Genomic DNA, 15678 nt, shown 5'->3' with positions numbered 1-15678 from the left:
ACATTATCCCTTGCAATCACTTATGTTTCGTTTTTTCCCCTCCCTCCCTCCTCCCCCCCCCCCAGGATGGCAAGCAGTCCTATATATGCTAAACATGTTGCAGTATATCCTAGATACAATACATATTTGCAGAACCAAACAGTTCTCTTGTTGCACAGGGAGAATTGGATTCAGAAGGTAAAAATAACTCGGGAAGAAAATCAAAAATGCAAATAGTTCACATTCATTTCCCAGTATTCCTTCTTTGGGTGTAGCTGTTTCTGTCCATCATTTCTCCAATGAAACTCAGTTAAGTCTCTTTGTCAGAGAAATCCACTTCCATCAGAATACATCCTCATACAATATCGTTGTCGAAGTGTATAATGATCTCCTGGTTCTGCTCATCTCACTTAGCATCAGTCCATGTAGGTCTCTCCAAGCCTCTCTGTATTCATCCTGCTGGTCAATAATATTCCATAACATTCATATACCACAATTTACCCAGCCATTCTCCAATTGATGGGCATCCATTCATTTTCCAGTTTCTAGCCACTACAAACAGGGCTGCTACAAACATTTTGGCACATACAGGTCCCCTTCCCTTTTTTAGTATCTCTTTGGGGTATAAGCCCAATAGAAACACTGCTGGATCAAAGGGTATGCACAGTTTGATAACTTTTTGGGCATAATTCCAGATCGCTCTCCAGAATGGCTGGATTCGTTCACAACTCCACCAACAATGCATCAATGTCCCCGTTTTCCTGCATCCCCTCCAACATTCATCATTGTTTTTTCCTGTCATCTTAGCCAATCTGACAGGAGTGTAGTGATATCTCAGAGTTGTCTTAATTTGCATTTCTCTGATCAATAGTGATTTGGAACACTCTTTCATGTGAGTGGTAATAGTTTCAATTTCTTCATCTGAAAATTGTCTGTTCATATCCTTTGACCATTTATCAATTGGAGAATGGCTTGATTTTTTATAAATTTGAGTCAGTTCTCTATATATTTTGGAAATGAGGCCTTTATCAGAACCTTTAATTGTAAAGATGTTTTCCCAGTTTGTTACTTCCCTACTAATCTTGTTTGCATTCGTTCTGTTTGTACAAAGGCTTTTTAATTTGATATAATCAAAATTTTCTATTTTGTGCTTGGTAATGGTCTCTAGTTCATCTTTGGTCACAAATTTCTTTCTCCTCCACAAGTCTGAGAGATAAACTATCCTATGTTCCTCTAATTTATTTATAATCTCGTTCTTTATGCCTAGGTCATGGACCCATTTTGATCTTATCTTGGTATGTGGTGTTAAGTGTGGGTCCTTGCCTAATTTCTGCCATACTAATTTCCAGTTATCCCAGCAGTTTTTATCAAATAATGAAATCTTATCCCAAAATTTAGAATCTTTGGGTTTGTCAAACACTAGATTGCTATAGTTGACTATTCTGTCTTGTGAACCTAACCTTTTCCACTGATCAACTAATCTATTTCTAAGCCAATACCAGATGGTTTTGGTGACTGCTGCTTTATAATATAATTTTAGATCAGGTACAGCTAGACCACCTTCATTTGATTTTTTTTTCATTAATTCCTTGAGATTCTCGACTTTTTATTGTTCCATATGAATTTTGTTGTTATTTTTTCTAAATCATTAAAATATTTTCTTGGAAGTCTGATTGGTATAGCACTAAATAAATAGATTAGTTTAGGGAGTATTGTCATCTTTATTATATTTGCTCGGCCTATCCAAGAGCACTTAATATTTTTCCAATTATTTAAGTCTGACTTTATTTGTGTGAAAACTTTTTTGTAATTTTGCTCATATAATTCCTGACTTTCCTTTGGTAGGTAGATTCCCAAATATTTTATGCTATCAACAGTTATTTTGAATGGAATTTCTCTTTGTATCTCTTGCTCTTGGCTTTTATTGGTGGTGTATAAGAATGCTGAGGATTTATGGGGATTTATTTTGTATCCTGCTACTTTGCTAAAATTATGAATTATTTCTAATAGCTTTTTAGTAGAATCTCTGGGGTTTTCTAGGTATACCATCATATCATCTGCAAAGAGTGATAGTTTGGTTTCCTCATTGCCTACTCTAATTCCTTTAATCTCTTTCTCGACTCTTATTGCAGAGGCCAGTGTTTCTAATACAATATTGAATAATAATGGTGATAGTGGGCAACCTTGCTTCACTCCAGATCTTACCGGGAAAGGTTCCAGTTTTTCCCCATTGCATATGATGCTTACTGAAGGTTTAAAATATATGCTCCTAACTATTTTAAGGAAAAGTCCTTTTATTCCTATGCTCTCAAGTGTTTTTATTAGGAATGGCTGTTGGATTTTATCAAATGCTTTTTCTGCATCTATTGAAATGATCATATGGTTTTTGTTTGGTTGGTTGTTGATATAGTCAATTATGTTAATAGTTTTCCTAATATTGAACCAGCCCTGCATTCCTGGTATAAATCCTACTTGGTCATAGTGTATTATCCTGGGGATGATTTTCTGTAATCTTTTTGCTAATATTTTATTTAAGATTTTAGCATCAATATTCATTAGGGAGATTGGTCTATAATTTTCTTTCTCTGTTTTCAGCCTACCTGGTTTAGGTATCAGTACCATATCTGTGTCATAAAAGGAGTTTGGTAGGACTCCTTCAATCCCTACTTCTTCAAATAGTTTATTTAGCATTGGAGTTAATTGATCTTTAAATGTTTGATAGAATTCAGATGTAAATCCATCTGGTCCTGGGGTTTTTTTCTTAGGGAGTTGATTGATAGTTTGTTCTATTTCTTTTTCTGAGATAGGAGTGTTTAGGATATTTACTTCTTCCTCTGTTAGTTTAGGTAAGCTATATTTTTGGAGGAATTCTTCTATTTCATTTAAGTTGTCGAATTTATTGGCGTAAAGTTGGGCAAAGTAACTCCTAATTATTGCTCTAATTTCCTCTTCGTTAGTGGTGAGTTCTCCCTTTTCATTTTTAAGACTAACAATTTGATTTTCCTCTTTCCTTTTTTTAATCAGATTTACTAAGGGTTTGTCTATTTTGTTGGTTTTTTCATAGAACCAACTCTTAGTTTTATTAATCAATTCAATAGTTTTTTTACTTTCAATTTTATTGATCTCTCCTTTTATTTTTTGAATTTCAAGTTTAGTGTTTGATTGGGGGTTTTTAATTTGTTCCTTTTCTAGCATTTTTAGTTGCAAGCCCAATTCATTGACCTTCTCTTTCTCTATTTTATACAAATAGGCCTCTAGAGATATGAGATTTCCCCTTATTACCGCTTTGGCTGCATCCCATACATTTTGGTATGATGTCTCATTATTATCATTTTCTTGGATGAAGTTATTAATTATGTCTATAATTTGCTGTTTCACCCAATCATTCTTTAGTATGAGATTATTTAGTTTCCAATTATTTTTTGGTCTACTTTCCTGTGGCTTTTTATTGAATGTAATTTTCAATGCATCATGGTCTGAAAAGGATGCATTCACTATTTCTGCCTTACTGCATTTGAGTTTGAGGTTTTTATGTCCTAATATATGATCAATTTTTGTATAAGTTCCATGAACTGCTGAAAAGAAGGTGTACTCCTTTCTGTCCCCATTACATTTTCTCCAGAGATCTATCATATCTAATTTTTCTAGTATTCTATTTATCTCTTTGACTTCTTTCTTATTTATTTTGTGGTTTGATTTATCTAATTCTGAGAGTGCAAGGTTGAGATCTCCCACTATTATAGTTTTACTGTCTATTTCTTCTTGCAGCTCTCTTAATTTCTCTTTTAGGAATTTAGATGCTACACTACTTGGTGCATATATATTTAATATAGATACTTCTTCATTATTCATTCTACCCTTTAGCAAGATATAGTGCCCTTCCTTATCTCTTTTGATTAGATCAATTTTTGCTTTAGCTTGATCTGAGATCAGGATGGCTACCCCTGCTTTTTTGGCTTCACCTGAAGCATAGTAGATTTTGCTCCAACCTTTTACCTTTAACCTGCATGTATCACCCCGCTTCAGGTGTGTTTCCTGTATACAACATATTGTAGGATTCTGGCTTTTAATCCATTCTGCTAACCGCTTCCTCTTTATAGAGGAGTTTACCCCGTTCACATTTATGGTTAAAATGACCAATTCTGTATTACTTGCCATCTTGTTAACCCCGGTTTATGCTTTTCTCCCTTCTTACTTCCTTACCCCCTCCCTTACCCCCCTTCCCAGTATTAAGCTTGTGAGCTCCCCTTGCTTCTCACAGCCCTCCCTTTTTCAGTATCCCTCCCCCCCCTTAGAGTCCCCCCCCCCAACTTGCCCCTTTCCCTCCCAGTTACCGTATTCCCTTCCACTTAGCTTATTCCTTCCTTTTTCACTTTTCCCTTCTCACTTTTCAATGAGGTGGGAGAAGTTTCACCATAGATTGAATATGTCTAAAATTCTTCTCTTAATGCCAATTCTTAAAGCAGTAAAATACTCACTATTTTCATTCCTCTCCATTCTTTCTCTCAGATATACTAGGTTTTCTTTGCCTCTTCATGAAATGTAGTACCCCCACTTTCCCTTTTTTCTAGTACAATGTCCTTTCCACAACTAGTTTCTAGAACAAGGTATACATGTATTCTTTATACATCTTTACAGCCGAAATATAGTTCCCAAGATTAATCTTTACCTTTTTAGATTTCTCTTGAGTTCTGTGCTTGTAGATCAAATTTTTTGTTAAGTTCTGGCTTTTTCATCAGAAATAGATGAAATTCGCTTATTTCGTTGAATGTCCGTCTTCTTCCCTGGAAAAAGATGCTCAATCTCGCTGGGTAAGTTATTTTTGGTTGCATACCAAGTTCCTTAGCCTTTCGGAATATCATATTCCAGGCCCTTCGATCCTTTAATGTGGATGCTGCCAGATCCTGGGTGATCCTTATTGTGGCTCCTTGATACTTGAATTGGGTTTTTCTAGCCGCTTGCAGTATTTTTTCCTTTGCCTGAGGGTTCTGGCATTTGGCCACTATATTCCTTGGTGTTTTGATTTTAGGATCCCTTTCAGTAGGGGATCGATGAATTCTTTCAATGTCTATTTTACCTTCTGTTTCTATGACTTCTGGGCAGTTCTCTTTGATAATTTCCTGGAAGATAGTGTCCAGGCTTTTTTTTTCATCATACTTTTCTGGAAGTCCGATGATTCTCAGGTTGTCTCTCCTGGATCTGTTTTCCAGGTCTGTTGTCTTCCCCAGAAGGTATTTCACATCCTTTTCCATTGTTTGATTTTTTTTGGATTTGCTTGACTGATTCTTCTTGTCTCCTCGAGTCATTCAATTCCAATTGTTCGACCCTGATTTTCAGTGAGGTATTTTCTTCACTCACTTTTTTAAGATCTTTTTCTAATTGTCCAATTGAGTTCTTTTGTTCTGTGGAATTTTTTTCCATTTCGCCAATTTTGTTTTTTAGAGAGCTGTTTTCTGTTTCCAGTTCACTAATCCTATTTTTCAAGGATTTGGTTTCTTTATCCACTCTCTCTTTAACTGACTTCTCCAGGCTCTTTTGCCAAGCCTCCCTCTCCTTTTGCAGAGCCTCCCTCTCCTTTTCCCATTTTTCTTCTAGCTCCCTTGTGAGAGCCTTTTTAATTTCCTCCATGAGATTCATCTGTGCTGAGGGACATAAGGTCTCCTCCTTCGGGGATTCACCTGGGGACTGTTTGTTTTTAGTCTCCTCAGGGTTTGGAGTCTGCTCTTTATCTGTATAAAAGCTGTCCAGGGTTAAATTCTTTTTCAGTTTCTTGCTCATTCTGTCTATTTATCAAAGACAAACTATCAAAGAAACAGAAGGAAAAAAACCCCTTAAATGGAGGCTGCTTTCTTTGGGGGAGGGGCAGGGTATTCGTGAGGCACGGGTCCTACTGTGCTATGGCGCCTGCCCGCTGAGATCCGAGCGCTCTGAGATCCGAGCGGGCTAAGACACTGTGGGGGAGGGGTGGCCAGGTCCCGAGAGACTCCAGCTGTTTGGGATTGTATTCTTCACCCCCGGTTTTTTTAGCTTCTCTGCTGGGCTGCTGACTTGCTCCTATAGCAAAGCTCTCACCGCAGAGACGGCTGCGATCGCGTCCTACCCCCTCTCCGCTCTACCCGGTTCTGAGCTGCTATCTGTGCTCTCGCTGCAGCTGCTGCCCGCAGACTGCTTCCAAATACCGTCCCCGCCCTCGCGCAAAAACAGACCTTTCTTGACGAGTCTCAAGGATGGTTTCTCTTGGTAAGTAATTGTATGGTTTTTTTTCAGTCGAGCATTAATTCAGAGGCATGAAATGAAATGAATAGTGAGAGAAAAACACGGAGATTACACAGAAGTGTATTTCCTCTCCGCCATCTTGGCCGGAAGTAACAAATGCCATTTTTGAAAACAAAGGACAACTGCCAACTCAATAAACAGAAATGGAGAATCAGGATAAGTAAAATGGCAAAGGGAAGCTTAGCTTTTTTAAGTTTGCAGAATAATTTTTATATGGACTTATGTTTTCATTAACCTTGAGAGTTTCCCCAGTAAAGAAAATCTTTCTCCCAAAGCAGCTGGGCAACTGTTCTGCAATTTGTAATCTTAGAGCATAGACTTTAACACTGAGAAGTTAAGTGACTTTACCCAGATTCAAACAACTCAGTCTGTGTTATAGGTTGGTCTTAAATCCAGGCTTCTTAACTCCAAGGGGAGCTCTTTATCCACAAATGGAGGAAGTCAAGGAGATAATACATGGAGATGAGAAGTATAGTAATGCCAACAAATGCTGACATTTTATTGTAAGGTTGGCATGCATGATCTCAATAATTTTATGAAAAAAGACAAGACTAATTGAAATGGGGAATTAAAACAATAGTTAGAGAAAATATTGATAGATAAACAGATAGATAGATGGATATATATATATATGTATATATATATATATATATATATATATATAAATATATTCATGGATATGTATATATGCACACATAAAATATATATGGGCAGCTAGATCTTTTTTGCTACCCGACCTGGAATTAAGAAAACTCATCAGACCTGGAATTAAGAAAACTCTTCTACCTGAATTCAAATCCAGGTTCAGTCATTAACTGTATGACTGAGTAAATTACATAATCCTATCTGTCTCAGGTTCCTCATTTGTAAAATAAACCGGAGAAGAAAATGACAAACCACTTAAGTATCTTTTTCAAAAAAAAAAAAAAAAAACTTCAAATTTTATCACTGAGTCCAACATAACTGAAAAATAACTAATCAATTATAGCAAAATATGTATTTATACAATATAGTATGTAATAGAAGATTGGTAGATACATACATACATACATAGATGGTGGAGAGATAATGGAAAGGCAGAAGTATGATAGAAATAGAAAGCAGATGATAGATGATAGACAATGACTGCTAGAAAGATAATAGAGATAGATGATAAATAACAGATAATAGAAATTATACAAACAGACATGTGATAGATCTGTTTAGTCCTGTGATTTTATTTTTTATAACTTATAGCCAGTTTCCTGGGACACTAAGAGGTCCTGAGTCATATCATAAATGTTTGTTAGATGTAAAATGTGAAGTATGGTTTTCTTGGCTTCAAAGTCAATTCCTTATTGACTGTACCAGTTTCCTTTAAACTTTATTGTGTTCAGGTAGGTAAGAGAAAATAGCAAACCTTTCAACTGTTAGTTACAGGTCTTAATCAAGAGCATAAGTACTTAGGGCACAAGAGGATCATACAGGATCCTTTTTTATTTCATCAAATGTTTCCCAATTACATTAAAATTTTTCTAATATTCAGTTTTAAAAATGTTGAGTTTCAAAATGTTTTCTTTTTCTCCCCCTTCTCTTATCCCTTGGGAAGACAAGCAGTATGATATTGTTTATACATGTGAAATCATGCAAAACTTATTTCCATATTATGTTGCAAAATACACAAACACAAGCCAGGGAAAGTAGAAAAAATGCTTCAATTTCTACTCAGAATTTTTCTGTTTTTTCTCTGGAAGTATACAGCATTTTCATTATGAGTAACTTTGGAATTATTTTGAATCACTATCGTGATAAGAATAGGTAAGTCATTCACAGTTAAACATTGTTATGATACAGTTGTCATGGTATACAATGCTACCAAGATTCAGCTTACTTAATTTATCATCAGCTCATATAAAATTTCTGGAATATTTCTGAAGCTATATTACTCATCATTAAAAAAAATAGACCAATAGTGTTCCATCACAATGATATAACACAACTTGTTTAGCCATTCCTCTAATGATGGACATTCCTGAAATTTCCAATGCTTTATCACCCCAAATGAATATTTTGAACAAAAAAGTCTTTTTCCCTTTTCTCTGATTTATTTGAAATATAAACCTAGTGATATATATTTATATCTATATAGAGAGACAGAGACACAGAGAGAGACAGAGACACACATACACAGAGAAAGACAGAGACAGAGACAGAGAAAGATACACATACACAGAGAAAGACAGAGAGAAAGAGACAGAGAGAGACACACATACATAGAGAAAAATAGAGAGACAGAGACCGAGACACACAGAAAGAAAAACAAATATATACTTAGACCAGTTCACAATTTCAACATTTCATTTAGATTTTAAGTATTTTATTTTCCCTCAGATACATGTCAAGAACATTTTTAGCATTCATTTTTACAAGATTTTCAATTCCAAATATGTCTTCCTTCTTCTTTTATTACCTCTCTGTCCCCTTTCCAAACATGATGGGCAGTTTGCTTTAGTTTAGAATGTTTTATCATGTAAAATATAATTCCAAATTAATGTTTGTGAAAGGAGAAACAAATTAAATAGAAAAAGGCACAAGAAAGAATAAAGCAAATGAAAAAATATCCTTTGATGTGTCTTCAGATCATCAGTTCTGGTGATGGATACCATTTTCCTTTGTGAGTCCTTTGTACTCATCTTGGATCACTGTATTGAGAAGGGTTGAGTCAATCCTAGTTGATCATCACACAATGCTGTTGATACTGTGTACAATATTTTCCTGGTTCGGCTAATCTTATTTTGCATCAGTTTGTGCAAATTTTTCTAGGTTTTTCTGAAATTGGTTTATTTCTTATTGCATAACATTCCATTACATTTATATACTACAGCTTGTTCAGTCACTCCCAATTATAGGCATTCCCGCAATTTCCAATATTTTTCCAATCAACACAAAAGGACTACTATAAATATTTTTGCACATGTAGGTCCCTTTCCTTTTTCAAATGATCTCTTTGGGAGACAGACCTAGTAATGGTATTGCTGGGTCAAAGGGTACACATAATTTGGTTGCTCTTTATATGCAATTTCAAATTGCTCTTCAGCATGGTTGGATCACTTCAGAACTCCAGCAACTAGAATCCACATTTTCTCCCATCTTCTCCAACATTTATCACTTTCCTTTTTTTTTTTTTTTTTTTGGTTACATAGGCCAATTTGATATGTACGATGTGGTGTCTTAGAGATCTTTCAATTTGCACTTCTAGTATCAAAATTGATTTATAGATAGCTTGGATTTCTTCTTCTGAAAACTACTTGTTTATATTCTTTTGTTATGTATTAGTTGAGGAATGACTTTTTTAAAATATAAATTTAGTTCTCTAAATATTTGAGACCTGAGGCCTTTATCAGAGACACTTGTAAAGACTGTTTTCCAGTTTTCTCTTTTCCTTGTAATCTAATTTTATTTTTTTATTTTTCTTTTTTTCCTGAGGTAATTGGGGTTAAATGACTTGCCTAGGGTCACACAGCTAGGAAGTATTAAGTGTCTGAGACCAGATTTGAACTCAAGTCCTCCTGATTTCAGGATTGATGCACTATCCACTGCACCACCTAGCTGCCCCCATAATCTAATTTCCTAATTTAACTTTTAAATTTAATATGACCAAAATTATCTATTTGTATTTTATAGTGTACTTTGTTTCTTGTTTGATTATGAAATTTTCCCTTTTTCATAGGTCTGACAGGTAAAATATTCCATGTTATTTTCATTTGATTATCTTGTCTTGTATATAGTGTAAGATATAGGTCTATACATAACTTGCTTCTTATTTTCAATTTTCTCAGCAGCATTTGTGAAATAGTGAGTTCTTATCCCTCAAACTGAGGTCTTTGGTTTATCAAACATTAGTTTAGTTTTTTCATTAATTACCATATCTGTGTACCAAGACTTTGCCATAATCTATAACTATTTCTTGGCCAATACCATATAGTTTTGATGATTATTACTTTATAATATAATTTGAGATCTTGTATTACTAAGCCACCTTCTTTTGTGTTTTTTTCCCATTAATTTGATATTCTTGACATTTTGTTCTTTCAGATGTATTTTGCTATTATTTTTCTAGGCTTTTTTTTTGTATTTTGATTGGTATTACACTGAACTAGTTTCGACAGGTTTGTCATTTTTATTATATTATTATATTAGCTTAGCCCACACATGAACAATCGATACTTTTTCAATTGTTTAGATCCAATTTTATTTGTGTGAAAAGTGTTTTTTAAGCAGACTTCTAAATATTTTATATTGTTTACTTTTGTTTTAAATGGAATTTCTTTTTCTATTTCTTGCTGTTAGATTTTATTGGTCTTATGAAAAAATGTTGATTTATGTGGATTTATTTTATATCCTGCAACTTTGCTAAAGTAGTTAATTATTTCAAATGATTTTTAGTTGATGCTCTAGAAGTCTGTATGTTGTCTGCAAATAGTTATAATTTTGTTTCTTCATTGTTATAATTATTTCAATTTTTTCATCACATCACTAAAACTAATATTTCAAGTATAATATTAAATAATGTTGGTGATAATGGGCATCCTTGCTTCACTTCTAATCTTATTGGAAGTCTTCTAGCCTATCCCAACACTGATAATGATTGTAGATGATTTAAGATGGATATTGCTTATCATTTTAAGGAATGCTCTCTTTATTCCTATGCGTTCTAGTTTTTTAACTGTATTTTGTCAAAAGCTTTTTCAACATTTATTGAAATAGTCACATGGTTCCTCTTGGTTTTCCTATTGATGCAGTCAATTATATTGATGATTTTCCAAATATTAAACCAACCTTGCATTTGAATGACTAGCTAGTTCAAAGTTTTTGCATCAATATTCATTAGTAAATAGGACTATAATTTTCTTTCTCTAATCTACATACACACACACACACACACACACACACACACACACACACCAATTTTCCCTCTTCCCTCTTCCTTGTTTATGTGTCAACAACACTTTTGTACTTAAAAAAGGAGTTTGGCAGGACTTCACCTGTTTTTCCAAATATTTTATATATTTTTAAAATTAATTATTCTTTAATTATTTAGTAGAATTCACTATGGTCCTGTGAATTTTTTCCTTGAGAATTTGTTAATCACTTGCTTAGTTTCTTTTCCTAAGATATATTTATTTAGCCATTCTATTTCCTGATCTGTTAATCTAGGCAATTTTATTTTCATAAACATTCATTAATTTTGTTCGTTATGTCAGATTTATTTCACATATATTTGGGCAAAATATCTCCTAATTATTGCTTTAATTTCTACTTCATTGATGGCGATTTCACTCTTTTCAGTTTTGATAATGGATATTTATTTGGTTTTCTTCTTTCTTTTCTTTAAAAAAAAACAAATTAACCAATTACTTTATATATATATATATATAATATATATATATATATATATATATATATATATATATATATATATATATATAGGATTTTCCATAAAGCAGGCTCCTAGATATTTATTATTTCAATAGTTATTTTAATTTAGTCATTAATCTCATTTTTGATTTTTAGTATTTTTAATTTGAGGTCAATTGGGGATTTTTTCCCCAAGTTCTTTCAGTTGCATATCTTCATTTAACATTTTTATTTCCATTTTGTTGATGTAAAAATTTAGAGAAATAAATTTCCTCTAAATACTATTTTGGCTGTATCCCGTGAATTTTGATATGCTGTCTCATTATTGTCATTTTCTTTGATAAAATTATTTATTGTTTTTATTAATGGTTCTTTGATGCACTTATTCTTTAAGATTAGATTATTTTGTTTCCAATTAATTTTTAATCTTTTCCCACTTCCTTTCATTTAATGTAATTTTTATTGCTTTATGATTTCAAAAGAACATATCAAACATTCCTGCCTTTTTATATTTGATTTTGAGGGTTTTTTGTCTTATTATATGGTATATTGTGTTGTGTAGGTGCTATATACTTCTGAAAATATATTCCTTTCTATTCCCATTCAATTTTCTCTAAAGGTCTGTCATTTCTAATATGCACAGTTTGATAACTTTTTGAGCATAGTTCCAAATTATTCTCCAGAATGGCTGGATGTATTCACAATTCCACCAACAGTGTATCAGTGTCCCAGTTTTCCCACCTATGCTCCAACATTCAGCAGTATCTTTTCCTATCATCCTAGCCAATATGAGAGGTGTGTAGTGGTCTTAATTTTCATTTTTCTGATTAATAATGATTTGGAGCATCTTTTCATGTGGCTAAAAATAGTTTCAATTTCTTCATCTGAAAATTGTCTGTTCATATCCTTTGACCATTTATCAATTGGAGAATGTCTTGATTTCTTATAAATTAGAGTCTATTCTCCATATATTTTGGAAATGAGACCTTTATCAGAACCTTTAATTGTAAAAAGGTTTTCCCAGTTTATTGTTTCCTTTCTAATCTTGCCTGCATTAGTTTTGTTTGCACAAAATCTTTTTAATTTGATATATTCAAAATTTTCTATATTGTTATCAATAATGATCTCTAGTTCTTCTTTGGTCACAAATTCCTTCTTGCTCTACAGGTCTGAGAAATAAACTATCGTATGTTCTTCTAATTTATTTATAATCTCATTTTTTATGCCTAGATAATGAACCCATTTTGACCTATCTTGGTGTACGATGTTAAGTGTGGGTCAGTGCCTAGTTTCTGCCATATAAATTTCCAATTCTTCCATCAGTTTTTGTCTAACAGTGAATTCTTATGCCTAAAGCTGGGGTCTTTGGTTTTGTCAAACACTAGATTATTAAAGTTATTGACTATTTTGTCTTATTAACCTAACCTAATCCATTGATCAACTAGTCTATTTCTTAGCCAATATGAAATGGTTTTGGTGACCACCACTTTATTTATAAAACTATAAATATAGTTTTAGATCTGCTACAGCTAGATCACCTTCATTTGATTTTTTTTTTTTCATTAGTTCCCTTGAAATTCTTGACCTTTTGTTCTTCCAGATGAATTTTGTTGTTATTTTTTCTAGGTCATTAAAATAATTTTTTGGGAGTCTGATTGGTATAGCACTAAATGCATAGATAAGTTTAGATGGTGTAATGGGCTGAGGCTCGAGTTGATGCACTGAGGTCCCAAGCATGTGAGGCTAAATAATAATTGGACCATACTCTATTAATATATATATGCTTGGAGAAAGAATGGCCCCACCCACTCTTTGTGCAAGTCCTGATGTATTGTATAGGAAATGATGTTTTTGGTGGGTTGAGGCAAGGGAGTGGAAAGAGAAGTGGAAGGAGAGACTGCTGGCTGACGTCTTGCCACAGCTGCTCGCAATGCCATTGTGACGGCCCTTCAGCTCAGATCTCCCTCTGCTAGCTGGCTTCCTGTTGTAGCTGCCCATATTGTTATCGCAATCTTTCTTGCCCATATTGCTATTACAACCCTTTTTTCACCTCTTCACTTCAATAAAGATTGAAGATGTTTCCCTTAACCTGGATTCCTGACTCTGGCTGATTTTAAATACGCGGTCATCACAAGGTGGCATTGTCATCTTTATTATATTTGCTTGACCTATCCAAGAGCACTTAATATTTTTCAATTGTTTAGACCTGACTCTATTTGTGTGGAAAGTGTTTTGTAGTTTTGCTCATATAGTTCCTGTCTTTCCCTTGCAAATAGACTCCCAAATATTTTATACTATTGGTAATAACTTTAAATGGAATTTCTCTTTGTATTTCTAACTGTTGGATTTTGTTAGTGATATATAAGAATTCTGATGATTTATGTGGGTTTATTTTGTATCCTGAAACTTTGCTAAAGTTGTGGATTATTTCTAATAGCTTTTTAGTAGAATATATGGAGTTCTTTAAGTATACCATCATATCACCTGCAAAAAATGATAATTTGGTTTTCTCATTACCTACTCTAATTCCTTTAATCTCTTTATCAACTCTTATGGCCAAAACTGGCATTTCTAATACGATACTGAATAGTAATGGTGATAGTGAATAACCTGGTTTCATTCTGGATGTTACTGGGAATGGTTCCAGTTTATCCCCATTACATATGATGCTTACTGATGGTTTTAAATAGGTGTTATTGAATATTTTAAGGAAAAATCCATTTATTTCTATACTCTCAAGTGTTTTTAATAGAATGGATGTTGGATTTTATCAAATGCTTTTTCTGTATCTATTGAGATGATCATATGGTTTTTGTTAATTTGGTTATTGATATAGTCAATTTCGCTAATAATTTTGCTAATATTGAAGCAGCCCTGCAGTCCTGGTATAAAACCTACTTGATCATGGTGTATTATCCTGGGGATTATTTTCTGTAATCGTTTTGCTAATATTTTCTTTAAGATTTTAGCATCAACATTCATTATGGGGATTGGTCTATAATTTTCTTTCTCTGTTTTCAAGCTACCTGATTTAGGTATCAGTACAATATCTGAGTCATAAAAGGAATTTGTTAAGAGTCCTTCATTCCCTATTTTTTCAAATAGTTTATATAACATTGGAGTTAGTTGTTCTTTAAATGTTTGGTAGAATTCACATATAAATACATCTGGTCCTGGGGATTTTTTCTTAGGTAGTTGATTAATAGCTTGTTCTAGTTCTTTTTCTAAAATGGGACTATTTAAGCAATTTACTTCCTCCTCTGTTAATCTGAGAAGCCTATGTTTTTGAAGGTAGTCATCCATTTCACTTAGGTTATCAAGTTTATTGGCATAAAGTTGGGCAAAGTAACTCCTTATTATTGCTTTAATTTCCTCTTCATTGATGGAAAGTTCTCTCTTTTCATCTTTAAGACTAACAATTTGATTTTCCTCTTTTCTTTTTCTAATCAGATTTACAAAAGGTTTATCTATTTTGTTGGCTTTTTCATAAAGTCAACTCTTAGTTTTATTTATTAATTCAATAGTTTTTTTACTTTCAATTTTATCACTTTCTCCTTTTAATTTTTATAATTTCAAGGTTAGCATTTGATTAAAGGTTTTTATTTGCGCTTTTTCTGGCTTTTTAAATTGCAAGCCCAATTCATTGATCTCTTTCTCTATTTTATTCAAGTAAGCCTCTACAGATATAAAATTGCCCCTTATTACCACTTTGGCTGCATTTCACAAATTTTGGTATGTTGTCTCATTGTTATCATTCTCTTGGGTGAAATTATTGTGCCTATGATTTGCTGTTTCAACCGTTCATTCTTTAGGATGAAATTATTTAGTTTCCAATTACTTTTTAGTCTATTTATTCCTAGCTTTTAATTGAATGTAGTTTTTATTGCATCAAGATATGAAAAGAATGCATTTACTATTTCTGCCTTTCTGCATTTAATTTTGAAGTCTTTATGTTCTAATATATGGTCAATTTTTGTATAGGTTCCATGAACTGCTGAGAATAAAGTGTACTCCTTTCTATCTCCA

Source organism: Antechinus flavipes, chromosome 1 (assembly GCF_016432865.1).
Source record: "Antechinus flavipes isolate AdamAnt ecotype Samford, QLD, Australia chromosome 1, AdamAnt_v2, whole genome shotgun sequence".
NCBI classification, from domain to species: Eukaryota; Metazoa; Chordata; class Mammalia; order Dasyuromorphia; family Dasyuridae; genus Antechinus; species Antechinus flavipes.
Note: the sequence above shows the minus strand (reverse complement) of the source record.